General features: G+C 51.9%; 1 protein-coding gene across 2 annotated transcripts in view; it reads right to left on the bottom strand.

Moving 5' to 3' along the window:
- HLCS (holocarboxylase synthetase) overlaps positions 1-27,488 on the bottom strand; it is an 862,037-nt gene that overhangs the window by 671,006 nt on the left and 163,543 nt on the right. The window lies entirely within an intron of this gene.

Raw genomic sequence — 27,488 nt, 5'->3', positions numbered from 1 at the left:
GAAGGGAATCCCCTGGATGAATAGCCTGATGAGCATTTCCAGGATAAAAAAAAAATGAATGAATGAGTGAGTGGCAGGACTCCAGCAAGACTAGGATACTGGCAAGGGTATTAATTAATACGCTGAACGCACCTCACATTTTCAGTATCTAGAACAATTTTAAGCAAGTATTGAAATCAAATTCTATAGAGACCATTTTTAAAACGTTATTCGTTATCAAATGCCAACATTACTTTTAGAAAACAAAATCCATCTTGTGAACTATGCAAGATGAGCGGCAAAATTAATTCAAGAATGTGAGGGCCTTAATCTAGGAGAGTTCAAAGTAATTCTATATAAACTAAAGATATCAAGTTTAACTCTTTCATAAACTTCTCCAAAGTTTGCCAAGACTTGGAAAAGTGCATAATTAGCACAGAAATCAATTTGGGGGAAATAAACTTGCGTTGTCCACTTACTCTGAATCTGTGAAAAAGCAATGCATACATCGCCAGGGATTTGCAATAAAGAAATCTACGGAAATGTTTGCAGGTGCAGTTTAAAAATGCTAGTTAAGGTAAAATGAGCAGACCACAAAGAGAGAAAAGCAGAGAGTCAGTTATTTTCCCTTTAAATAAACTGATCTTTTGGACTCACTGGAATTTATGCCAGATTAACATCAATATATTCACTGTATTTCTTCCAAACTTCAGTGGTTTTGTCCAGTAGCTGTGGTTGCTACAAAAGAAAAGGGTGCCAATCCGACAATATTACTTGTAAAAAGGCTGATAACCAAACAGACCAATACTCTATTTTTTGTGAACATGATCATTCGGTTTAGGAATTTCTGCTGGGAACGAAAACGTTCTGTATTTGTGCTAATCACTTTGTTTTGATCAAATTATCACGTTAAGTAAAGTATTCTCCATCACTTACTAACATCAGTGTGCACAATGACACCTAGAAGCAACTAAACGTGCAGTGAGAACGGTATAGGCAGAAGGATGTATTCAATATAAGGCAGTCTAACAAAGTAGTGCACGCAAAGAGCGTACTATGGGCTTTTCAGAAACCCTTACTGCATCTATAAGCGCTTGCAATAATCTACCCAAAGGCCGATGTTCACCTAACTTGTCTTTGGGGCATATGTATTAAAGTATTTTGTATTCGCAAATGCTGTGAATCGCAAAAAAACAGCGTTTGCGAATACAAAATCGCAAAAGGAGATGTATGAGGCATTTCAGCCTCGCAATCTTAAGGAATCGCTAAATTTGCGATTTCTTAAGTTTGCGTAAGCATTTAAGAAATCGCAAATTGCGATTTCTTAAATGCAATGTAACACGCACCCAAGTTGTGCGATTTCTCCTTAAGAAATCGCAAATTACCACCAACTTCAAGTTGGTGGTAAGTTGCGATTTCTTTGAAATATGCACTTTTTTTTGCATATTTCAAAGTGCCATGTGGTGCACATACATGCCCTTAGGGCATGTATGTGCGCCATATGTGCACACATGCTGATGTCAGGGGTGCATCAGCGTGTCATCATGACACCCTTGCACCTTTGAAAATATTCTCAATTTGCGATTAGCAAATAGCGATTCGCAAATTGAGAAGGACTTCCCATTCATTGCTATGGGCCTCCTGGCCCATAGGAATGAATGAGAAGGTATTCCTTAATTGCGATTTCGCAATTTGCTAATCGCAATTAAGGAATTTTAAGAAATCGCAAAATTTGTGCAATTATTTAAATACATCCCGTTTTGCAATTCTCAAATAGCGATTCTCAAAAAATCCCTATTTGAGATTCGCAAATGGAGATGATGATACATATGCCCCTGGGTCTCTTAGCATCTTGATAGCCTGTTGCACTGTATATAAAAATCTACAACACACAATTTTTCTCTCATACATCCACAACAAAAAGTTTGGTTATGGGAACAAAGCAATGACATGTGTGATATTTTTACCTTTAAAAGCTGCATCTAATTAAGCATAGTTGCTGGAGCATCCTAGCTCAATGTAAATCAGACTTTTGAGCAGACTGAAAACTTACCAGTGACCAGCTAGATTTCTCAGGTTGCTGTCTGTCCCGGATGGTAAATATTTAGGAAAAAGAGATAACTGAAAAACCCAGCCCCTCAAAACACAATTCATAAAGGCATTTGTGAGTATGTGTCGTAGTACCCCTGCAGTACTACTTTACATGCTCAAGTATGCCTTTGTGAATTGGCCACACAACATATAAAGTGGGAATATTTCAAGAAGATTTGCATACAGTTATTACAAACTGAAAGGACTCTGCCCCCTTTGCACCTTTACTAATAGGGAGCTGGACATTTAGGGAGTTGAGTAATTCATAAAAGCACTCAGTAGTACTTCTAGTAGTATTGAACAAGTTACTTACCTTCGGTAACGATGTATCTGTAAGAAACATTAGTTAGTTAGATTCCTCACCTTAGAATATCCCCAGGCGTCAGACTGGATCCGGAAGATTTTTCGTCAGCAATACCCCTTGCGCGTCGCTAGGCGTCGTCTGCGGCTCCGCGTCCGTCGTCGGCGTCGTCGTGCGCCGGGATGACGTCGTCGGAGTACTTAGACGCCGCCCTCGCGCGCTGACGTCAGTTCTTGTACATAGCCTTCCGCGCCAGGAACGCAGAGCCATGCAAAGACCGACACTGGTGCCAAAAATAAAATCTAGGGGCCTGAAAAGGATAACCTTAACCCTAGATGTCAGTTCGCAGAACGGGGAGGATGGGTGGGTCGGTGAGGAATCTAACTAACTAATGTTTCTTACAGATACATCGTTACCGAAGGTAAGTAACTTGTTCATCTGAAAGAAACACGTTAGTTAGATTCCTCACCTTAGAATAGATACCCAAGCAATACCATCCCCGGTGGTGGGTCTGCGAACCAAGATCACACCAGAAAGTCCTGGAGGACAGAACGGCCAAAGAAGCCATCCCTCCGGACTTGGCTGTCAAGGCAATAATGCCTGGCAAACGTGTGTAGCGAAGCCCACGTTGCCGCCTGACAGATGTCCTGCAAAGGGACACCCCGTCCCAAAGCAGTAGTAGCCGCTGTGGCCCGAGTAGAATGGGCGCGCAGCCCAACAGGAGGGTCCTTTTTTGCCAAGGAATAACACATTTTGATGCACAAAACGACCCACCGAGAGATGGTCCGTTTGTGCACAGCTTTCCCCTTCTTAGCACCCACGTATCCAACGAAAAGCTGGTCGTCCACCCGGAACTGCTTCGTGCGGTCCAAATAAAAGGAGAGCGCACGTTTTGGGTCCAGACGGTGGAGCCTCTCTTCCTCTTTGGAAGGATGCGGAGGCGGAAAGAAGGTGGGCAAGGTGACAGACTGCCCAAGATGAAATGGAGTCACCACTTTCGGAAGAAAGGAGGGACGAGGCCGAAGGACAACCTTGTCCGGATGAACAGACAGAAAAGGAGGCTTTGAAGATAAAGCCTGGAGCTCACTCACCCGTCTAGCCGAGGTGATGGCTACCAGAAAAGCAGTCTTAAGAGTCAGAAGACGAAGGGGACAATTGTGAAGAGGCTCGAAGGGAGCGCACATCAGGAATGTCAAGACAAGATTCAAGTCCCACTGAGGCATTACAAACGGAACAGGAGGGAACGTGTGAGTAATGCCCTTTAGAAAGCGTGTAACTACAGGGGACTTGAAAAGAGAAGGCTGATCAGGAAGCCGCAAGAAGGCAGAGATGGCAGCAAGATAACCTTTCAGGGTGCCCAGGGCAGAGCCCTGCCGGGCCAGAGAAAGAAGAAAGAGTAGAACCTCAGAAAGAGGGGCGGAAAGGGGATCCACAGCCTTTGCTGTGCACCATGCCACAAATTTGTTCCACCGGCAGGCGTATACCGTCTTTGTGGAGGGACGCCTGGCTGCCAGAATGATATCACAGACTTCAGGAGGCAAGTCAAATGGCATCAACTGCCGCCGCTCAATCTCCACGCATGGAGGTGGAGGCTGGACAGGTTCGGGTGGAGGACCGTCCCCTGCTGCTGCGACAGAAGATCCTCCCGAAGGGGCAGACGTATCGGAGGATCGGTCAACATACTGAGTAGCTCGGGATACCAGTACCTTCGTGCCCAATCCGGAGCCACCAAGATGACTTGGGCCCGGTCGCGCCTGATCTTCTTCAGCACTCTGGGCAGAAGTGGTATAGGCGGAAAGGCGTACAACAGACCGCAACTCCACTCGTGACGAAAAGCGTCGCCGAGCGAGTGCGCGCATTGGAAATTCCAACACGCAGAACTGCTGACATTGCGCGTTCTCTTCGGTGGCGAATAGATCTAACCAAGGCTCTCCCCACTGCTGAAAGAGACCTTGCGCCACTTCGGAGTTCAGACGCCATTCGTGATCCATCATGCACCGGCGGCTGAGTTCGTCTGCTCTGGCGTTCAGAGAGCCCGCCAGATGTTGAACCACTAGGGTGACGCCCTGGTGTTCCAGCCACGTCCAGAGGCGCAGAGCCTCCTGACAAAGGGTCCACGACCCCACCCCGCCCTGTTTGTTGCAATACCACATGGCGGTGGTGTTGTCCGTAGACACCTGCACGACACTGCCCTGACAGAGGGAAGGAAGGCTTTCAGTGCAAGCCGGATCGCTCTCAACTCCAACAGGTTGATGTGGAGACGAGACTCCGCCGGAGACCAGAGGCCTCTGATCTCCGCCTCTCCCATATGGCCACCCCATCCCAGGAGGGACGCATCCGTCACTACGACATGCTCCGGTTGGGGAAGGGAGAGGCTTCTGCCCATGACCCAATCGCGGTCCGTGAGCCACCACTGCAACTGCTTCGCAGTGCCCTCCGAGATCAAGACATGGTCGGACAGGTTGCCGTGATGCTGGGCCCACTGAAACTTCAGGTCCCACTGCAGAGCCCGCATGCGCCGCCTGGCGTGATGCACTAGTAGGATGCAGGAGGCCATCAGCCCCAGAAGCCGCAACACTAGCCTGACCGAAACCCAGGATAGAGGCCGAAAGATGGGAATCAGGGCCTGAATATCCTGGACCCGCTGTTCCGGTGGATAGACCCGGAACTGCGCCGAATCGAGAACCGCTCCGATGAAAAGGAGCTTCTGAGAGGGACTCAGGTGTGACTTCGGCACGTTGATGGAAAACCCCAGCAAATGCAGGAGATCCGCCGTAGTCTGGAGGTGGGAGACGACTGCCCGGGGCGAGCCCGCCTTCAACAACCAGTCGTCGAGATAGGGGAAGACTGGAACCCCTGATCTGCGCAGATGAGCTGCGACCACCGCCATCACTTTCGTGAACACCCGAGGGGCACTGGTGAGACCGAAGGGGAGCACGGTAAACTGAAAGTGCTCTGGGCCCACCGTGAACCGCAGGTAACGCCGGTGGGCCGGCAGGACGGGGATGTGGAAATATGCGTCCTGCAAGTCCAACGCTACCATCCAGTCTCCGGGGTCTAGGGCAGCTAGAACCTGAGCCAAGGTCAACATCTTGAACCTCTCCTTCCGGAGGAAGGCATTGACGTTCCGGAGGTCCAAGATAGGGCGTAGGCCCCCTTTGCCCTTCTTGGGAACCAGAAAGTAGTGGGAATAACAACCACGACCTACTTCTGGACTCGGAACGCGCTCGACGGCCCCCTTGGCCAAGAGGGCGGAAACTTCCCCGTGGAGAAGATTCAAATGATCCCCCGAGATACGGTGGTGCTGCGGTGGCATGGCTGGAGGGGTCGTCTCGAAGGGGAGGGAGTAGCCCCTTCGGACGATTTGCAGCACCCACCTGTCCGATGTGATGGACCGCCAGTGGAGCAGGTGATGGCGAACTCTGCCGCCCACTGGCGTGGAATGGGCCTGAAAGCTCGGACTAGGAAGGTTTTGAGGCGGATGCTGCCGGGGTGGATGTGGGCTGACCTCGTCGTCCTCCAGAACCGCCTCGGCGGAAACCACGTCCGCGACAGCGCGCAGGTTGATTCTGCGGCTGGTGGCTAGGCGCACGTGAGGAGGCACCCCTTCCTTGGCCGCGAAAGGCGGAAGTTTGCGACCGCGGGGCCGAGAGGCCCAAGGACTTGGCCGTAGCCCGGGAGTCCTTAAAGCGATTCAGCGCACTGTCCGCTTTCTCGCCAAAAAGGTGAGTGCCATCAAAGGGCATGTCCATGAGAGAGCTCTGGACATCACCCGAAAATGACGTGGACCGCAGCCAGGCGTGACGTCTAAGCGCCACTGAGGTAGAAATCGCCCTACCCAGCGAGTCCGTGGTGTCAAGCCCACATCGTATGGCATGTCGCGCGGCATCCCTCCCATCGGCCAGAGCCTGGGTAAGTCGTGTCCGGACCTCCTCCGGACACAGGGGCAGCGCGTCCTCCACCGCATCCCACAGAGAGTGGGAATAACGGTCCAAGAGACAAGCGGTGTTCAAAGACCGCAGGCCCAAACTAAGGGAGGAGAACAGCTTCTTGCCAAACTGCTCTAGTCTCTTGGAATCCCGGTCCGGCGGGGCGGTCGGGAAAGAGGATTGGGAGGTGGAGGCCTGGATAACCAGGCTCTCAGGGGTAGGGTGTTGGGACAGAAAACTGGGGTCGCCCGAAGCAGGGCGGTGGCGCCTGGCGACGTTCCTGTCCACAGGAGGAACTGTGGAGGGCTTGGACCATGAGCCCTGTAGAACGTCAGTGAGGGCCTCATTGAATGGCAGCAGAGGCTCAGTGGAGCTTGCTGCAGACTGAAGCACCTCAGTGAGGACGTTCGTCCTCACAGCCACGGCAGGTAGCTCGAGCCCAAGGGCTGCGGCCGCCTTGCGCAGCACCACCGAGAAAGCAGCACCCTCCTCCGAAGCCACAGTCGGAGGAGAGATGAATCCAGTGTCTGGCGAGGTATCCAGGCCACTGGCCTCCCCCAGTTCATCTGCCCAGTCCTGGGACAGTTGGGCCTGAGCGGCCATAGGATCCTCGGATCCCTCCCAGTTGTCCCCATCATCCGACTCCTGGTATAGAGGAGAAAGTAACGGAGCCGGGCGGTAGACAAAATGTGTCTCTAGCGGCGTCGATCTCGGCATCCATCGACGCCGGACCGGCGCCGGGCCCGGAGCGGGACTGAACTGGGGCACGACGTCGAGCGGAGTCGACGTCGGCGTCGGGGGTGGAACCGGTGTCGACGCCGGCGGAGGAGGCGTGACAAGGTTGACCGGCGTCGACGGGGACTCGAGAACGGGTCCCTCGGGCGCTTGCGGCGTCGAGGCCGGAGCCGTCAACGGCGCCGGGGCCGGAGCCACCGGCAGGCAAGGCAGCCCAGTCGGGTCCGCGGGGCCCGAAGGCGCGCCAGTGGGCGCCGACGGCGGAGCCAGGTTCCTCATGGCCGAGAGGAAGGCACTGACCTCCGTCGGCGTCGCGTCAGTCCCAGGGACCGGAGGGTATGGGGACGGGCACGGCGCCTGCGGCTCCGCCGGAGCCGCGGGGGTGGAATCACCCTGACCCTCGACCGAGTCGCGCGACCGGCGAGGGGAGTCCGAAGAGCGATGTCGCCTCTTGGACGTCTTGGAATGCTTCGACTTACCCGAAGACTTGGATCCCGACGACCGATGGTGACGTCGGCTGCGGCTCCGCGACCGATCCTTGGACCTCCTCCTGGACCGGGATCGAGAGGCGCGCGGAGCCGAGTGGCGAATCTCGAGAAGCTTACGGGACCGCTCCCGTCTAGCCTTCGAGGTCAGGGCCTTGCAGTCCGAACACGACTCCGCGTCGTTATTGAGGCCCAAGCAGTAAAGACACAGACGGTGATGGTCCGTAACCGACATCAATCGGTTACAGTCCGTACAAGCTTTAAACCCAGGCATCCTACCGGCACCGGTGTCGAGACACGATCAAAAAAGTTAGTCAAAAATTGACTAAAGGGGTAGCTCTCCTGGATCTGCGCTTACTGGCGCGGAAAAAAGAAGAACTGACGTCAGCGCGCGAGGGCGGCGTCTAAGTACTCCGACGACGTCATCCCGGCGCACGACGCCGACAACGGACACGGAGCCGCAGACGACGCCTAGCGACGCGCAAGGGGTATTGCTGACGAAAAATCTTCCGGATCCAGTCTGCGCCTGGGGATATTCTAAGGTGAGGAATCTAACTAACGTGTTTCTTTCAGATACTGTAGTACTACTTCACACATTCAGAAAAGCCTATGTGAATTGGCCCCAAAGTGTTCAACTAATTCTACTGGAAGTGTCTAAAAAGAGCACCCAAATGATCTGGTTCAAGAGTACAAGAAGCTAAATTACGTATTTAATATTGGTTAGTTTGGAAGAAGCATTTAAAACATTATAAGGTTTTTACCCAATTCTATGTGCTTTGTTATAGCGTTTTGTGGCATGTCTACATTACAGAAGAGCCATGGATGCTCTGTGAAATTTACCCAGGGACATTGTTTGGGTGGTCTATCTTGAATTGTCTGACTATCTTAAAGGACGTAGTTGGAGAAGGAATATTTTGTATTTTAGAAAGTTCTTGTTTTTTTGTTGCCAGCTGGAATGGGATTGAGTGGAGGGATAGAACCAGCACACTTACCATCCAGATTCACACATATGCAATTGGAAAACCTCAGTACTTTTAGACCTTCTGGAGACTATACCTTGGAAACTACTCAAAAGTTTTAATGGGGGTATAAGCTGGTGTTTTCTGTTGTCCCTAAAAACATACTGTGAGGATTTAAGAGTGTTTAGAGTTACGCGATGTGTGACATATGACAAAAAGTGGCTGATGTCACGTCTGCCATATTGCGAGTCCTTCAATGTCAAAGCCCTCTAAATACAGCAGATAGGACATCCACTATTTTTTGGCAGATGTCCTGCTCTGCCAGACTCTAATAAGTTCTAGGTTTGCATGTAATTAAACTGTATACATTTATGTTTGAATCTTTTTATTACTCATTAATCGAAGGTCATAAACCAGATACATCATTACAGCCTTGTATAAGGGCTAATCTATGCTAAAAATAAAAACACAATTCCCAACTATTTGTTCAACAAATATTCTATTTGCAGCTTGCGAAAACATCCCAGCTCTGTAACACAGCTCCTCAACAGGAACAGAGGGCAGAAAAGAAATAGATGAGGGACAAAAGGAACACAAATCAAGCATACTTCTTAACAGGCTAATGCCAGGACCCTCTACCTGACCACCAAAGAGAATCATCCCTGGATATTAGACAGTGCAAGAAACGAGCATTGCCAAACAATAGGCCTTGTCAATGCTCTTTAGCATGCATGGTTAACAACAAAACCGATCACTAGTAAAGCCTGATGGTCTGACTTTAATGTGCTATGGCTTGCAAGCAGAGGGAAGCACATGGGTATAATTGTGCATGTCTGTGCTTGTATAAAATAGAACATTAAAGCAAAACCTACTAGCATCAGATATGCCATATAACATACACATTAAAATCGAGCCCAGGAACAAAACCCAGGGTGGTGGGGGAGCTAGAATAAAAAGTTGTGCATTCAGCCATATGAACCTTTCTTTGGATAAAAGGGGCATTGTGAAGCGCGATTATCTGTTCCTAACCGCAGCCCTACTGGAGGTATTGAATATGCTACTTACCAGTATGCATCTGTTCTTGGCATGTAGGGCTGCTGACATTCATATCTGTGCATAGATCGCCGCCTAGTGTTGGGTCCGGATGATTGCACATTGTTGTCCTGGAAGAGTCTTCGAAGTATCACGAGATAGGTGGCTCCTCCCCTGGACTACAGTGCGCATGGGCATCCTCTCCATCCTTAGATTGTTTTTCGCCATTGTGGCAGTGATGGAGTAGATACAGTAAGTGATGACCATGCTATACAGTAATTCTGAGTGCTGCAGCCGCTACAGGCGCCGGGGAGGAGGGTGGGCGATATGAATGTCAGCAGCCCTACATGCCAAGAACAGTTGCATACTGGTAAGTAGCATATTCAGTTCGAGGCATGTGGGCTGCTGAATTCATATCTGTGCATAGATTATATAGCAGTCCCTCCATTAGCGTCGGCTGCCCGTGCCAGCTGCAGCAGTCTGAAAAAGAGTTTTGAGAACAGCCTGTCCTACACCTGCCTGCTGTTTTGAGTGTACATCTACGCAGTAGTGTTTGGTAAATGTATGTATAGTGGACCATGTGGCTGCTCTACAGATTTCCTGTAAAGGAATGTTTCCTAGGAAAGCCATGGACGTCCCTAACTTTCGTGTTGAGTGGGCTCGTGGGGGAATCGTTAATGTGCGTTTAGCTTTTTGATAGCAAATTTGAATACATTTAACGATCCACCTGGCTATCCCTGCTTTGGAAATGGCGTTGCCCTTGTGTTGTGGGGAAAAGGCAACGAAAAGTTGTTTTGTTTTCCTAAAGTCCTTAGTTCTGTCTATATAGTACATGAGGGCCCTCTTTACATCTAGTGTATGGAGCATTCTCTCTGCAACATTGTGTGGACTCGGAAAGAAAACAGGCAGTTCAATAGTTTGGTTCATGTGGAACTGCGATATCACTTTAGGCATGAATGTGGGGTTGGTACGTAGTACAACTCTGTTTGCGTGAACTTGTATGAATGGCTCTTGAATGGTTAGTGCCTGGAGTTCACTAACTCTTCTTAACGAAGTGATTGCCACTAAGAAAGCTACTTTCCAGGTGAGGAATTGAATCTCACATGAATGGAGGGGTTCGAAGGGTGGACCCATTAATCTGGTGAGGACCACATTGAGGTTCCACACCGGTGCCGGTGGGTGTCTTGGGGGAATTACTCGTTTGAGTCCCTCCAAGAAGGCTTTGATGGCAGGCACTCTGAATAAAGAGAGGTGCTGCCTGTTTTGAAGATAGGCTGCTATCGCGGTTAAATGGATACGTATGGAGTTGTATGCCAGATTGCATCGGTATAAGTGTAAGAGGTAACAGATGACGTTTTGAATGGATGCGTCCAGCGGGTTAATGTCATTGTTGTTGCAGTAAATGACAAACCTCTTCCATTTAGCCGCATAGCAAGCTCTGGTAGTGGGTCTTCTGGCCTCCTTGATGATGTCCATACATTCAGGTGGCAGGTTTAGGTAGCCAAACTCTAAGACTTCAGGAGCCAGATTGCCAGGTTCAGCTGTTGCGGATCTGGGTGCAGAATTTCGCCATGGTTCTGCGTTAAAAGTGCGGGTTTGATCCGCAGCCTTTGATGCGGCACCACGGAAAGTTCTAGAAAGGTGGTGTACCATGGTTGGCGTGCCCATGTGGGAGCAACTAGGATGAGGGTCAGTGAGTGTTGTCGCAGTTTGCGTGCCACTAGCGGTATTAATGGCCCTGGGGGAAAAGCGTACGCAAATCTGCCGGACCAGTTCATCCATATCGCATTGCCCTGTGACTGCGGATGTGGGAACCTGGCGGCAAAGCTTTGGCATTTTGCGTTTTCGTTAGTGGCGAATAGGTCTATCTCTGGATGACCCCACTGTTGGAAGTACGGTTGGAGTACTGACGGATGTAGCTCCCACTCGTGCATCTGGTGGCTGTGTCTGCTGAGCAGATCTGCCATCTGGTTGTCCTTGTCGGGGAGGTGTTCCGCCATGAGGAATATGTTCCTCTGAATGGCCCACTTCCACATGCTCTGAGCCAGATGAGACAACTGTGGAGAGTGTGTTCCTCCCTGCTTCTGTATGTAGTACATGGCAGTCATGTTGTCCGTCCAGATCAACACGACTTTGTTGCACAAGTGTACTTTGAATGCCTTCATGGCTAGGAAGATTGCCATCAGTTCTAAAACGTTGATGTGCATCTTCTTTTGCTGAGTCGTCCATAGTCCCTGCACTGTGTAATGGAGTACATGAGCTCCCTAACCCTGGAGAGAGGCGTCCGCTGTCAGTATTATTTGTGGAACAGGCTCTTGGAACGGTCGGCCCTTGCAAAGGTTTTGTGGATTCCACCAATGCAGAGAGTTGTATGCCCGACCGCTCACCAACACTAGGTCTTTTAATTGTCCGTGAGCCTGATTCCATTGACGTGCCAAGCACTCCTGAAGCGGGCGCATATGTAGTCTCGCGTGCGGGACTATGAAAATGCAGGAGGCCATCATGCCTATCAACTGCATGAACACTCGCGCAGGAAGGGAGTGTTGAGGTTTGAACTTTGAGATCAGCAGTTGCATGCTGTTGATCCTCACTAAATTTGGCTGAGCTGTGGCTGTCAGAGTGTTTATGGTCGCGCCCAGGTACTGTCGTACGTGTGCGGGTTGTAGATGCGATTTTGGGTAATTTAGTGAGAATCCCAGACTGTGAAGAAGGTGAATGGTGAGGGACATGTGGCTGGCACATTGCTGGGCTGACTTTGCCTGAACAAGCCAGTCGTCCAGGTAAGGGAAGACGTGAATGTGTTGTCTCCGTAGATGTGCAGCCACTGTTGCTAGGCACTTGGTAAAGACCCTGGGTGCTGTTTTTACTCCGAAGGGGAGAACCTTGAACTGATAGTGAAGCCCCTGAATAGTGAACCTGAGATATTTCCTGTGTGATGGGTGTATGGGTATGTGGAAATACGCATCTTTCAAGTCCAGTGTGGCTAGGAAGTCTCCCTGACTGAGTAGCGGTAGAACCTGCTGTAGGGTGAGCATATGGAAATGCTCTGAGAGAATGTAGTGGTTGAGGGGTCTCAGGTCTAGTATAGGTCTGAGCGAACCGTCCTTTTTTGGGATTAAGAAGTACAGAGAGTACACCCCTGTCCCCTGTTGGTTGACGGGCACGACCTCTATTGCACCTTTTTGCAGCATACTTAGCACTTCCTGCTGCAATAATGCCAAGTGCTCTACGGACATAGGACGGTGCTTTGGCGGTATGTTGGGTGGAGTGGACGTTAATTCGAGACAGTAACCGTGCTGGATAATGTCCCTGCCCCACCTTTCTGTGGTGATGGTTTTCCAGACTGACAGGAACTGTTGGAGTCTCCCCCCGACAGGTGTTATGTGGTCGGGGGGGCAGGGAGAGGGCGTCACTGTTTGTTTTTGGGGGAGGACCTGGTGTTGCCGTACCCACGTCCTCTGCCTTTGGTGCTGGATCCACGATATCCACCTCTGGTGGTTTTATCATAGCTACTTTGGGTGCCCCCTTTATTGTACTGCTGCTGGGACCCCTGACCTCTAGCTGCTCCTCTATTCCCGGGGCGACGAAAGGAGCCACTACGAAACTGCTGCGACTGCAGAGCCCCCATTGATTTTGCAGTTTCAGTGTCTTTCTTAATTTTTTCGAGGGTAGTGTCAACTTCAGGGCCAAATAAATAGTCTGGGTTGACCGGTTGATTTAAGATATTGTTCTGAATCTCAGGCTTGAAGCCTGAGATTCTCAACCATGCGTGCCTCCTCAACATGACGCTAGTGTTGATTGCCCTCGCCGCAGTGTCGGCTGCGTCCAGTGCGCATTTGATGGACGCATTGGTAAGGAGTTGTCCCTCTCTGATAAGGAGCTCCGCTGCCTCGTTGTATTCATCTGGCAAATGTTGTAGCAGTGATTCTAGTGTGTCGTAGTGGGACCTATCATAACAGGCCAGGAGTGCCTGTGTGTTGGCAATGCGCCAGATGTTTGCCGCTTGCGCTGCAATCCGTTTGCCTGATGTCTCCAGCACTTTGGACTCCTTGTCTGGGGGAGGAGCATCACCCGTTGTTTGTGAGTGGGCTCTTTTGCGAGCATTAGCAACAACCATGGAGTCTAAAGGCAACTGACCCCTAATGTACATAGGGTCTCCGGGTGCAGGCTTGTATTTCTTTTCGATTCTGGGGTTCAGCACCCGTGCTCTGGTCGTTTCTTTAAAAATGTCTTTCGCAGGTTTTAGAACTCCTTTTAACATTGGCAGAGTTTTGACAGTTTTTTCAGAGGATTCGTCCACTAAGAAGTCTTCTTCTACAGTGTCAGAATGGAGTTCCACTCCATGATTGGCAGCAGCCCGTTCTATGAGGGCATTAAAGGCAGCAGTGTCCTCTGTGGGAGATGTCTTTATATTATAAAGCTGCGTGTCAGGAGTATCTGGTGCGGTACCCTGGTCGGTGGGGTCATCCCATGCCTGATCTGGGTCTTGCAAGTGATCATCAGGATCGATATCCCCAGGGTAGGTGGTATCATCCCCTACATAGTCCTCTCCTGCGTCTGCCTCTGAATGCGTAGGAGAAAAGGACGGTGGATCCTGATGGAAGGGTTGAAAGTGTTCATGAAGCACTGGTTCTGATCCTGCCGGCAATTTGTGTTTTAGAGGAATTTTGTAGGGGTCCAATCCCCTCTCTGGCGTGATTTTCTGCTTGCGGAGCATCAACCTACCAGTGTCGGCATCGATAAAGTGTGCCTGTGAAGGCTCGATATCGTTTGTCCAGTGTATGGGGACTGTGTTTGGCGGACACGTGTCCGAATCTCGAACATTTTCGGCACCGTGGGTGGCGGCAATCCAAACGTGATGTTCGCCGGCGCCGAGTGTGATTTTGCGGCCTTGTGCGTTTCGGGGCCCGACGTAGAGTGGAGGGTTGCCCGGTCCCTGATGCGTTGCAACGATGCTGAGACCTGTTGCACGGTGAACGCAGATGGCGCCTTGGAACCGATCGGCACCTTGGAGGTAGGCGTCGAAGCGGCATCCGACTTTTTTGCAGTCTTTGGGTCGTCGATCCGAAGGGAGGTATCGACGCTCGTCGGAGTCGATGACTTGGCAGGCGCCGCCGTCTTCGACGTCGACGCAGACGGGTTGGCCACTTTGACTTTGGTGGTTTGGGCCGTAATCTTCGGTGTCAGAGGCCAAGGCGCCGTGTGGGGACCGAGGGCCTTCTTCGGCTCTGCGCCCGGATCCGCTGCGGTGAGCTCGGCACCGAAATCTCTTTTGGCGCGTTCGGAGCCGATGACCTTTGCCGGCGTCGAAGGAGTGGAGGGCTTCGAGGCCTTCGAGCCGATCGCAACCATTTTCACTTTCGGTTTCGATGGAACCGGTGCGATGGACGGTTTCGGTTTCGCTGAAGGGAATCCAGTCGTCTTCGATAATAATGGCTCCTGTGAAATGTTCGAGGCCGGGCCTGGAGGCGGGGCCGAAGAACCGTGAGATCGATCTTGGGTAAGGCCCGTAGGCGATCCCTCGACCTGAGCCTTATGACGACTTAGTTTTTCGGCCTCCGTATCGACGGGTTGGACTAGCTCTTCACTGGAGCTACCTTCCTCGGCCCCAAGGGCCTCATCGTAGTCTCCTACCTCTTCGACGACTTCTTCTCCCTGAAAGATCACCTCGTCGTCGTCTTCCGATCGTGAGTCGTGTTCGGAAGCGGGGCTGGAGTCTACGTCTTCTACGCTCTCGGCGTCTTCGTCCTCGGTGCTAAAGATGTTGGCCGGGGCAGGCGCCGATTGCTGCGCCTCCAATCTCGCTGCCCGTCGATTCCGGAGAGTCTTCTTCGAGCGGAACCGGGCGCAGGCCATGCATTTCGACTCATCGTGATCCGGTGAGAGACATTTGTGGCATACCGGGTGGACGTCGATGTGTGGGTATTTCGCGTGGCATAAAGGACATCTCTTGAAGGGAGTCCTCGATTCCATCGTCGATCGAAGTTCGGACCAAGCGGATCCGAAAAGCTTGAAGAAGGTGCTAAAGCACTAAAGAAACTGGTCGATACCGAACGGGAACAGTACCGACGAGAACTAAAGGCCTTTTGGCCTTAAACTAAATTTTCCTAACTTGAGCTAAGATAAGCACATCCGAACCCAATGGCGGAAAAAAACAATCTAAGGATGGAGAGGATGCCCATGCGCACTGTAGTCCAGGGGAGGAGCCACCTATCTCGTGATACTTCGAAGACTCTTCCAGGACAACAATGTGCAATCATCCGGACCCAACACTAGGCGGCGATCTATGCACAGATATGAATTCAGCAGCCCACATGCCTCGAACCTTTTTTTCCCCATGTGCCATGAGGCCACAAACAGATCCAATGTCCTTTGGTCTGTCTCTAATTTCCAGTTGCGAGGGAAGCCCGCCATGGGCTTGCCACAATGGCCGCCTCTTACCAATGTGCACCTAAGTTTAACACAGGTGTGCAAAGATTGGTGCAATTTTGCAAATGGAAATTCCGCCACTTTGGTGTAATATCTGCAACGGCAAATTTAGAGTTAAAGATGTATTCGAGAGCATTCCACGGGTGAGTCTAGCTGAAAAAGAAGATGAAAAACACGCCCTTACAAGTAATTTCCGGCCCTCGAACCACACACAGATTTATCCTAAGCGAGCTTTCAGAATTGTAATTGTTTTGTTAGGGTAAGAGTTTTCTTAATTGGGAAAGCAATTTTATTGAAAGAGAAAACAAAAAGGGATTATTGTCACATTTAAGCATGTAGAATGTTCTTCCAATGGGAAAGTAAGCATGTGTAAATTCTATAAATGCGTACTCTACTTTGAATGCCCTAGTGTTAAGGGTGTACTTTGGAGATTATTTATGAATTACAATAAAGTCAGAAATGTAATCCAAGCATAGGAGTTGTTCTCTGGGAGCAATGTTTGGTCCACTTGTGACTGAGACCATCAGTCTCTGTGCCTGAAAGGTGCTGTCCGTAGTAAACCACACACTCAAGTGTCGCTGCAACTTTTTTTTTTCTCAAGTCAGGACTGGCTGTACTGAGGGACAAGTCTATATCACTGTAGCAGGAGCCGAGGATAACCTGGTGTCAATAGAGATGCAGTATCAACAGAATGATGTAAACACAGTGCAGGCTGAGAATCAAAAACGTGACACCAAGCCAAAAGCATGGTCCTGTAAACAACACACTTTGGGGGCGTGACCAAGATGGCGGCCGAGTAGGAGGTATCTACTTGTCGCTTTGCTCGATCGCCCTGGCCCAGTCAGCATAGCTGCGAAGAGCGGACCTCAAAGGGTGGAAGTCTAGTCGCCCTTCATCCCTGTGGCACTTGCGCATCAGTTGGCGACAGCAGGACATGGAGAGCTGCAGGTGGCCAACGAAGCACAGCGAGATCCTCTGGCGCGCGACCGAACATGCCGCCTTGGAGGCCGGCGGCCGGAAGGAGTGTTATCCAGAGTGAGCCCAGGCGTTGGAGGCCGCCCCGCAGATCAGGAGATCGCGAGAATACTGAGAAAGGGCAGAGCACCCCACTACATCGGTGGAAGGCCCCGGGATAACGAGGTGGCGCTTGGGGTGATACGTGAGCGAAGCAACGGAACCTCCGTCCCTTCGGCGGCCCGCGACACGTGGAGGGGCGGTCTGGAGACCGGTCACAGCAGGAGACACCGGGGCGCCCGGAGGGTGAGTGGCGATCCTACCCCCCTCGCCTCTTTCCCCCGCCGGGGAGAGTAGGAACTGAACATTTGCAGGGAGCCTGCCCTCCCGATTAGAGACTGTGTGCTACAGCGGGGCGAGGCCTGTGTGTAGAGCGACAGGCCCTTTAGAGTCTGGAGCAGCACGGAGGGCCGCAGCATTGGTAGCGCAGTGGACTGGCAAGGCTGGCAGAGGACATTATAGCTTTCTGGAAGGAGGTGGTGTAGCCCTCACCAGAGTAATAGCTGCGAGCAGGGACCTGAGCACACAGAGACACATATTTGGGGGTTGTATGGCATGACGGTCACACAACAGGAGAAGTACATGCAGCAATGTCTTAGGAGGCCCCCCCACTGACAATGCCCGGAGGAGCTGGGTGAGGAAGACAGAACACAACGAGACCAATACCCATACTGTGGGCTGGCAGCTGTGCGGAGCTGAACGAGGAGGGTGCAGCATTAGGAGTGGAGGCCTGCAACACCCGGTGAGCAGAACTGGGATCCGGAGGTAAAGAAACCCAATACAGACACGCCCGGGCCGTCCCATATAGCGTCCTATGCACCGCCCTCTCGCTGAGGAGTCAGTATACAGTGCTTCCCCCTGACATGGCAACAAATAAATCAAAGACCTCCTTCCTTTGGGTCGGAGTCAGAGGTGCTGAGACGGCCTCGCACCAGGTGGGAGGCCACATAGACTCGGAGGTGGGAGAGATGGAGGGCTCAGTCACGCGCACTTTCCAGGAAACCTTATTTGCCTCCTTGAAAGATGAATTCCTCTCCACGAAGAAGGGGATTATCCAAGAGCTCCAGGATGTCCGGAAGGATCTGGACTCGGTGGGCGACAGGGTCGACGCCCTGGAGACCCAGGCTACAACGCGGGATGAGGGGATCGAACAGCTTGAGCAGTAAGCCCTCTGCCTACAGGACCAACAGTTAGATCTCCAGGCACAGGCGGAGGACCTCGAAAACCGCTCTCGGCGGAATGACATCAGGATCTGAGCGGTCCAGCGGGTAGCACAGGGCCAGGACATGAAAGCATATGCGGAGGATCGCTTTCGCCAGATACTGGGAGCCCTGCCGGAACAAAAGATAAAGCTCGACAGAACACACCACGTAGGCCCGCGGAGAGCTGCAACAGCCCCTTCACCGGACATTCTAACGTGCGTGCACAACTTTCAACTCAGAGAGGATTCTCAGAGAGGCCCGAGACAATCACCCCATTGAATTCCGCTTGGGTAGACCCCTCCTGTACCAGGATCTGGCGACATCCACCTTACAGAAGAGGAGGGACTTCAGGCTGGTTACGACTCGCCTACAGGCTAAAGAAATTCCATACTCCTGGTTTCATCCATTCCAGCTCATCTTCAAGTGGGAAGGCAAGCTGCGCCAAATCTGCTCTCTGAAAGAAGCCATGGACTTGCTAAATCGGTCAAGTGAAGACCCAGGGGCCCCAACACGAGAGGACACTAAAAGTCATGCATCAGGGCCTGGGGGATGGAGGAGGGTGAGACGGTACCCGCTTCATCTTCGTCCGGATCCTGAGACGATGGCCAAAGAGCGACAGGAGGTCACTGCCTCCCTGGAAGTAAACTCAGCTTCTGTAGACTGAACCCGGAGTCTCTGGGCAGGCGGGATGAGGGAGGGAGACTCTTATGATTTCTCCAGGTCCTTCTATAACGGGTCTCAGGCTAGGTGGGGTGGTCCTGCTGACATCTGACGTCTCACCATGGGGGTAACCTCCCAGGACTATGAAGAAATTCATAAGTTCTTGTTTATTCATATGAGTTATGTTTTGGGGTTTATGGGGTACCTTCCTCCTCCGCTTGTAGTCCTCCAAATCCAGGGTAGATCTAAAAGGTACAGGTCTGAATTTCATGGCGCCCATCCTCCAACAATTAAAAGCAGGCTATGCGTGCGACTTAGCTTACAGGGTTTCCTCGCACTTTTGAGACTCATCTCACATGGCTGATGCCCTTAAGGTAATAACGCTAAATGTGAAAGGATTAAATAATCCATTCAAGAGTCACGCTGTCCTATCTTACTTGGAAAACACAGTTGCCCATATTTATCTCCTACAAGAGACACAACTGCTGTCGGGAGACACTTACAGAATGCGCGCAATGACGTTCCCCCATCACATGTTCTCTTCCCGGTCCTCCAAAACAGCGGGAGTCGCCATTTTGGTCTCGGCTAAATTCCAGGGCAGGATGGGCCCTAAACTAGCCGAGATCAGAGGACGACTCATTGCACACACATTCACCCTAGGCCAACACTCCTTTACTATTGCTTCCGGGTATGCCCCAAACGATGGACAGGAGGAGTTCCTACGGGAGGTGACTTTAGAGCTATCCACTTCCCCCGATAGATAACTCCTTGTAGGGGGAGACCTTAACTTGGCTTTCGACAATACCGTAGATATGTTGTTTCAATGCTACGGGTAGACAGGGGCCCTCACAACGAAGGGGAGACAGCTTCTGCGGGAGGCAGGTCTAACAGACGTATGGAGGTCACACCACCCAGCATCCAGGGAATACACCTTCTACTCACACTCTCATGAGACATATGCTAGGATTGATTACTTCCTGACCACAGACACCCTGACCCAACAGATGCAACAGGTAGAGATTATCCCATGCCCTCTGTCCGATCATTCGGCAGTGTCCATCTCTCTATCTCTTCCCTGCCCCCGGCCCACTCGGTGGGTGTGGCGACTTCGGGAGACAATATTACAACGCCCCACAGGAGATCACTAAGGCTATGGATGATTACTAGACCATCAACGATACACCGGACACCCCTGTTTCTATCCTATGGGACGCCCTCAAGGCGTTGGTACGGGGGGGGAGTTCCTAGCTATTTCCACGCATGATAACAAGGTCAGGAGGAAACAACTTAAGGCAGTGAGGGCTCAGCTGGCAGGTCTTGACATCGACAGGGTAGAACACGCCACCCCGAGGCTTCGTCACGTATTCTACTTTGGGGGAAGACAGGTGCGGGAGGCTCCTGGCCTATAGGCTGACAGCTAAGCGACAGTCCTCTAACATTTCCGTGGTGGTAGACCACGCTGGACAAGAACACACCACAGACCAAGGTATTGCAGATACGTTCAAGCGATACTATGCGTCTCTATATGAAGCTCAGACGTTCTCTGTAGACGCCCATGTCCAATATCTGGCGAGTGCGAAGAACACTAAACTGACCTCAAGTCAGGCGAGCGCCCTTGACTCCCCGATTAAACTGGAGAAAGTAATCTCCGCTATTTCTAAATTAAAACCGCTTAAATCTCCGGGCCTGGATGGGTTCTCCTCCCTCTTCTATAAAACAATTATGTGCTACCTTAGCCCCGCTGTTGGTGAGGGTGTACAACTCGATTGGGCCGTCTTCTCCGATACCGCCCACGATACTGAAGGCCCTTGTCACCGTGATACCGAAGCCAGGGAAGGACAAGCAGTTCTGTGCATCGTATCGTCCCATTTCCCTCCTTAATGTGGACCTTAAAATCTTTACTGGGATCCTAGCGCAGAGACTCTCCCTATACTTGCCGGGGTTGATAGACCCGATCAGTCAGGCTTTGTTCCGGGACGCCAGTGTTCTGACAACACTAAGCGCCTACTGTATCTGTTAGATAAATCCGAAAGCTTCCAAGTCAAGCGCATGATTCTCTTTGTGGACGCTGAGAAGGCGTTCGATAGGATACATTGGCTCTACCTCAAAGCTACTCTGAGCCACTTTGGTCTCCCACAGCGCCGCACAGATCGGGTATTTGGAAGTTACACTGCTCCTACCGCCTCGGTCTGAGTCAATAGCTTGGTATCGCACCCATTTCCCATCCAGCAAGGGACAAGGCAGGGATGCCCGCTCTCGCCACTCCTCATCGACCTGTATATGGAGCCAATGGCCCAGCGAGTGCACAATGACCCCTTAATATCGGGGATAAGCTTTGGAGGGGGAAGAGCATTAAAATCTGTCTGTACACTGATGACGTGGTGGCCACCCTAGAGACCCTGGTAGTCCCACCCTGCCATATTGACAGAAATTGAGCGCTTTGCGCTCGTCTCAGGGTTTAAAGTCAACATACACAAGTCACAGGCCCTCAGTCTTTCTCTTGACGTAGCCACACTGGAGACGCTTCAACGGTCGCATCACCTCCACTGGACCAGAGACACCATCCCCTATTTAGGGTTGCAACTCTCAGCCAGCACGCAGAACACCACCTCCCTCCACTACATGGTGCTTTTACGACATGTGCGCGACTGCCTTCGCAGATGGCGACCTCATTCACTGTCCTGGTTGGGCAGTGTGGCTGCGATCAAGATGACAATCTTGGCTAAGATCATATACCTCTTTCAGACCCTCCCACTCGCCTCTCCCCCGGGAGTATTGCACTCGCTACAGCAAGATTTAGAGCGCTTAGTCTGGCGTGACCAGCAGCCATGAATCCATCGGGAACTGAGTTACAGGCTCCCGATCGAAGGGGGATTAGCGATACCAAACTTGCACGATCACTACTGGGCCTTACGGTTGCGGCCTCTGGTCGAGTGGTCTCGATAAGGAGTCTGAGAAACGCTGGCTGTTCATGGACGGGGCTCTAGCCAAACAATCACGGTGGGGAGTGCCCTTCCTTGCCAAGGCCGCTAGGCCCTGTAGTTTATACCTTTCTAAGGTTACAAGCACCACCTTATTGGTGTGAGATAAGGTCGCCATCTCGAGAGGACTCACAACATTTCCATCCCCAATCACACCCATAGTTAATAACCCTGACTTCACTCCAGGACTGGACGAGACCAGATTCGCAGTGTGGACACAGGAGCGCTGCCGTTCTGTGGGACACCTCTTTGACCAGGAGGGGGCCCTCTCCTACACTGACCTTTGTACACAGCAGGACCTTCCCGAGGCAGAGCGCTACAGGTACCAGCAGATAAGGCATTGGGTCATGCAACGGGGATCCGAGAGGGGGCGGGGAGATCCCTTACGCAGTTCGAAAAGTGGTTGCTCACGAGACACACTGACATGCGACTGAAGACGGACCTTTACACACACCTTAGACGCAATCCAGGGCCAGACATATTCCCCCGGACAACTTCGATGGGAGGGGGAGCTGGGCAGACCGCTTTCACAGAAGGAGTGGGCTGATATATACTATAGGGCCTGCCACACAGCGCACAGTGTAGCAAACATTGAAACTGCAACAAAAATAGCCACGTACTGGTACTTAACACCCCCTCGACTACAACGAGGCAACCCCACGCGAAGCCCCAACTGCTGGAGAGGTTGTTGCTCGTTGGGTACCCAGACACATCTGCTGTGGGTGTGTCCCCAGATAACAATCTACTGGAACCAAGTGCTGTATGATATTGATACCCATTTCCACACCCAACTACCTCATTTTCCGGCCTACAATCTCCTGGGCCTTCCCAACCCCCCTCACGTTTCCACTCAGGTCATGCAGTGGCAAACAAATGGCCCTGGCGTTGGGAGCAGCTCATCAAAACATCCTCTCACATTGGGGCACGGCAAACGCACCCACTCACTTGGGGTGGGCACATAGATTATTGGGGATTCCTGGTATGGAGAAAATCTCCCTCTCAATCCATCATCCCGGGGCCTCCGTTCACAATCTCTGGGAGCCATTCTTGACACTTCTGACCACAATGTTCACAGAACTCACCTGCCCGAAATATTTTATATTGCCGCGTTTAGCAGAACCTCCACAAGAAGAGACAACACACGACGCAGTGCCCATACGGGGGTAAACCATACAAAGACATGCGCACTGAGCAGGGGGTAAGCCCGAGGGCACTTTATGTTCGAACCTGGGATACTCGCAGGGAGGAGGAGGGAGGGGATTTGGAGAGGGGTATGCACCTTTGTTTGCAGGTCTGTTTGGTTTTTATTGTGGCTAGCCGGCCCACGGGGCACAAAGCGGAAGTACAGAATGCTGTCAATGTTGTGTGCTTTACTTGTGTCAAACTTAATAATAAAGAAATTTAAACATAAACAACACACTTGTTTCCACCTGACATGGACGTGTGGGGTAGTCGCAATCTATGGAATTACATCTATTCCATTCTATCTCTGATGATTGGTCTGACCCTTGCACCTGATCCGCTAATGGCTACTGGGGTACGTTAAGCTGCAGCCTTTGGGAATACGTCGCTTCACTGCTATTGCTCTATTAATCTCACTACACTGGGGTGCTTCCACACCCCCTGCAAAGGTGGCAGGCTTAAAAGATGTATCCTATTGTGACACCACTTCTGAATTATACCCCTCTCTACAACCAATTACTTCTAGATCCAGGGATATATGGCAACTGCTGAGGGACTATTTATTATCTATTGCAGGCGACTCTGATGAGGATTCAGCAAGCTGATTGGGCTTTTATTGGCTGGGGTGTCCTTTTTATGTAGGATGAAGCCGAATAGTACTCCCAAGATGTTGCCATGTCATTGCATGTCTCCGTGTGATTTATTATCAATGTGTATAGAATGCTCAATTTAACTTTAACTTTTCCCTTTGTCTTGTGTTGATATTCTTTTCTTTTCAGAGACCCATTGTACCAATTATGACAATGATCAGTCAGAATTGTCGCCTTTGTAGATGCTGATACAAATTTATAAATAAAGATTGAAAAACACACTTGTTTAAATGATTAATACTCACTCGGTATCAGACAAGAGACTCAGATGGTAAATACAGGGCACATTTTCTTATTCATTTAGTGTTTCCACTTTGTCAGTCTTATAATAATAATAATAATAATGTGGAGGGGAGACTAGTGGCCCGATTTATATGTTGGCGGGGAAGGAACTCCATCTCAGTGTCGACGGAGTGCTCTTCCCACCAACAAAGTGGTGACCCGCGCAATCTATATCCAGGCGGACTGTCAGTTTTGCCACGGTGGAAAATACTACGACGGCCCTGAGGAGTAAGGGCCATTAGAGAAATGGCTACATGTCTGCCCACCCAATTTAGATGGGCGGACATGTAGACATTTTTTACTGTCTTTCACAGCGAGGGACAGTAAAATCGTAAAAATACTTCCTCCGCCATGATGAGCAGAGCATTACTTTTTGTCTTTACACCCAAAAAAGATAGCGCAATGCTCTGTTGTTGAAGAGCCAAAGGTGGGTACGCACTCACATGCAAGGAAGATACGTATCTAGACTTACACTGCCCATTCGTAGTTTAAAGCTCCATAGGGCCTCAGGGTAGGCGGACTTTGTAGTCACCCACCAGAGAGAAGAATGCACATCGTCGTAACATTAGTATCACAGAGATCAAGAGACAATCTATTACAGCATAGTGAAAGAGCTCCTTGTAGAGATATGCTCACAAGACTAAACTTGTCATGGGGGGCGTGGCCTGGCACCGATGTAGGAGGTTGAGGATTCCGGAGCTCCTCGGAGGCCTCCCTCTGACTGGCAACGGCACCGCAAGATGGCGGGGGAACCTGGCCACTGAGAGCACTGTAGCCCGTTGCTCTTTGGGGGCTGGACTTTGCCCTGGGCAGCGCTAGGGGCTTAGAAGGGAGTCCTGCCGTGGAGGTTGGTGGGTGACGACGGCACAGCTGACCCAGCTGCGATCACAACGGGCGAGGCGCCGCGATCGGGGGCTGATGCCTGGCCCTAAGATAGCGGCCCAGTGACGGCCGGGAGAAGAGATCTGCACGGTGCGGTGACTGCGGTGAGGGCGTTGTTGGTGGGCCGGCGGTGCGGGCCTACTGCCTGCCTCCCGCTTTGCTTTACTCTGCTGTGTTGGTGGACGCTTTCAGGTGTGGGGGGCACGGCGGACTGGAGGCGACGAGAGCCGGCTGGCGGCGAGAGGCTACCTTATCTGGAAGTGGGCCTTGCTGTTGGTGGTGGAACTTGCCTGTGGGCCCACTGGAGCTGCTGGTGCCTGGGGTCTTGCTGTCCTCATTGACTGCCTCTGCTCCTTACCCCTGGGGCGCACTGGACTGCCTGGTGGTGCGAGTGGGGTCACTGTGGGTGTGCTAGTGGAGGTGACGGGTGCTGGAGGAGTGGCAAGGTACTTCGAGCCTTCGGCCTGTGGATTGGAGGCGCCTTCCCCAGGGCGGCTGTGACTAGGGGGGCTGCGCGTGGGCTGTTGGCTCCCCGTGGAGAGCGCCGCTGCGCTGCAGGGGTCCGAGGAGGAGTGGAGATCTGGGGAGCACTGGCGGACTACTGATTGCTTCTTGTGAAGTGCGGGCTGTGTGGAGTGCCTCTGTTCACCCTTATGACTGGAGGGTATGGGGTTCTGCCCTTGGACGCTTCTGGGCTGCTGGTGCCATGGTAGCTGGCCTCCATATTCGCGCTACACTGAAGTTGCCCCTGACTGTGCTTTTTGGGAATTGCTGGAGTGGAGGACGCCTGGAGGCCGGGGGCACTGGGTGTGCGATTGCGATGGGTCGAACGTCATGGAGGCGGGGATTTGCTGCCCTACAGGATGAAGATGGGGGGCACCGGTCTGAAGGAGAGGACGTTGTGACGAACACCCCCCGGGCGGAGATTTCGAGCGGTCCCACCTTGGTGGACATAATGCAGGCCATCACGGCGTCCCGAGAGGCCCTCGAGACCAAGATAGACACTATAGGTGTGGACCTGGCTTTATTAAAAGATGACCACAAGAAGCTGAAGGAGCGGGTGACGGCGAATGAGCGGACGATGGCAGAGGTACCGGACAGGGTGACCGCCTTGCAGCACACCTTGGAAAAGATGGCGAACAGGGTGCGAGTACTGGAGCTGAGAGCGGAAGACAGCGAGGGGCGATCCAGCAGGAATAACCTCCGCGTCGTGGGTGTTCCGGAACGGGCGGAGGGGAATGATGCAGTCAGATACCTGGAAGACTGGTTGCGCCGGAGGGGTTATCCCCGTTTTTCGCCCTGGAGAGAGCCCACAGAGTTCCGGCTAGGTCTCCTAAGCCGGGAGCGCCCCCGCGGCCCGATTGCTGCACTACCGGGACAGGGACCACCTCCTGCAACAGGCTCAAGAGAAACAACACCTGCAGATTGCTAACTCCAGGGTGATGCTCTTTCCGGACTACACCCGAGAGGTCCAGAGGCAGCGCGCCTCTTTCTTTGCTCTCAAGCGGAAATTGCGACAACTCCACATTTCCTATGCGATGCTCTTTCCGGCACGGCTGCGGGTGGTGGACGGCTCCAGTACCCTCTTTTTCACCACCCCGCAGGACGCGTAGCACTGCCTCGAGAGCTGCGACAGGCGGGATCGGTGCGGAGTCCATCAGGGAGTGTCGGGGAGAGGCGATCCCCTGTTGACGTGAGTCCACCGGGGTCCTTGCCGCCGCCAGATCGTCGCCTTGAGCGCGACAGAGCTGTACAGGCGGTGGTGGCTATCAGTCAAAGTGGCTCCAGGCCGGCTTCTGCTGCTTCTAGCCGAGGGTTGGAGAGGACCGGATCTTCTCCGGCTACCAGCACGAACGGGGACTCCGATAATGAGCTGCCGGAGATCACTCCGCAAACAGTGGACATGTTTGGCTGATTGGGGCCTGCCTGGGGGGGAGGGAGGTGCTTGTACTGTTGCCCAGGTTTGTTTATTGTAGGGGATGTGGCATGGGAGCAGAGGGGTGTTGCTTTCAATGGAATGACGTTGGGGGGGGTTATTGAGGGGCTCCTGTTGGTTCACTCACACTTGACAGGGGGAGAGCCGGGAGGGCTTTGGGTCTCTTGTGTCGGCTCACACTTCACTATCCATGATGGCAAGGTTGACTGTTCTGGTTGTTTGGATGGGGACTAGTTTTAGGGTGCCTGTCCTGGGGTGCGGGAGTTCGGGGAGTTGGGATGCTGGGGTAGGGGGAGGGGAGGGTGAGGCCAAGTATGTCGCAGCAGGAGGTGGACTGAGCAGTGATTACAGTGCTGTGTTATGGCTGCCACCGTAGGTATTGCATTGGATTGTACATGTAAGACGGGCAGCAGGGAAATGTGGATACTTTATGGGACATTGGATGTAGGCCTAGGCTGAGATTGATGGGCTGTTGGTGGTACTTCCTTCTGATCTTCGCTATCGCCCAGTCTATGGGCGGCAGGGATGTGTGTGTATTTACATGAAACATAATAAAAGTCTGTTTTTTTTTAAAAAAAGACTAAACTGGTCAAGAGTTCTCGCCCGTTTGAAAACCTGGTCATGTCCTCCGAGCTCTGCATATTGCTGGGCTCTTGTGTATGTTCCTGGTGTAAGCTTTGTAGTCCAGGGGGTTGTTCCTTGCATGTGAGCGAGTACCCACCTTGGCACCTAACTAACAGAGCATTGTACTAACTTTTT

Source organism: Triturus cristatus, chromosome 8 (genome assembly GCF_964204655.1).
Source record: "Triturus cristatus chromosome 8, aTriCri1.1, whole genome shotgun sequence".
Lineage (NCBI taxonomy): Eukaryota > Metazoa > Chordata > Amphibia > Caudata > Salamandridae > Triturus > Triturus cristatus.
This window is presented reverse-complemented; position numbering and strand designations above follow the sequence as displayed.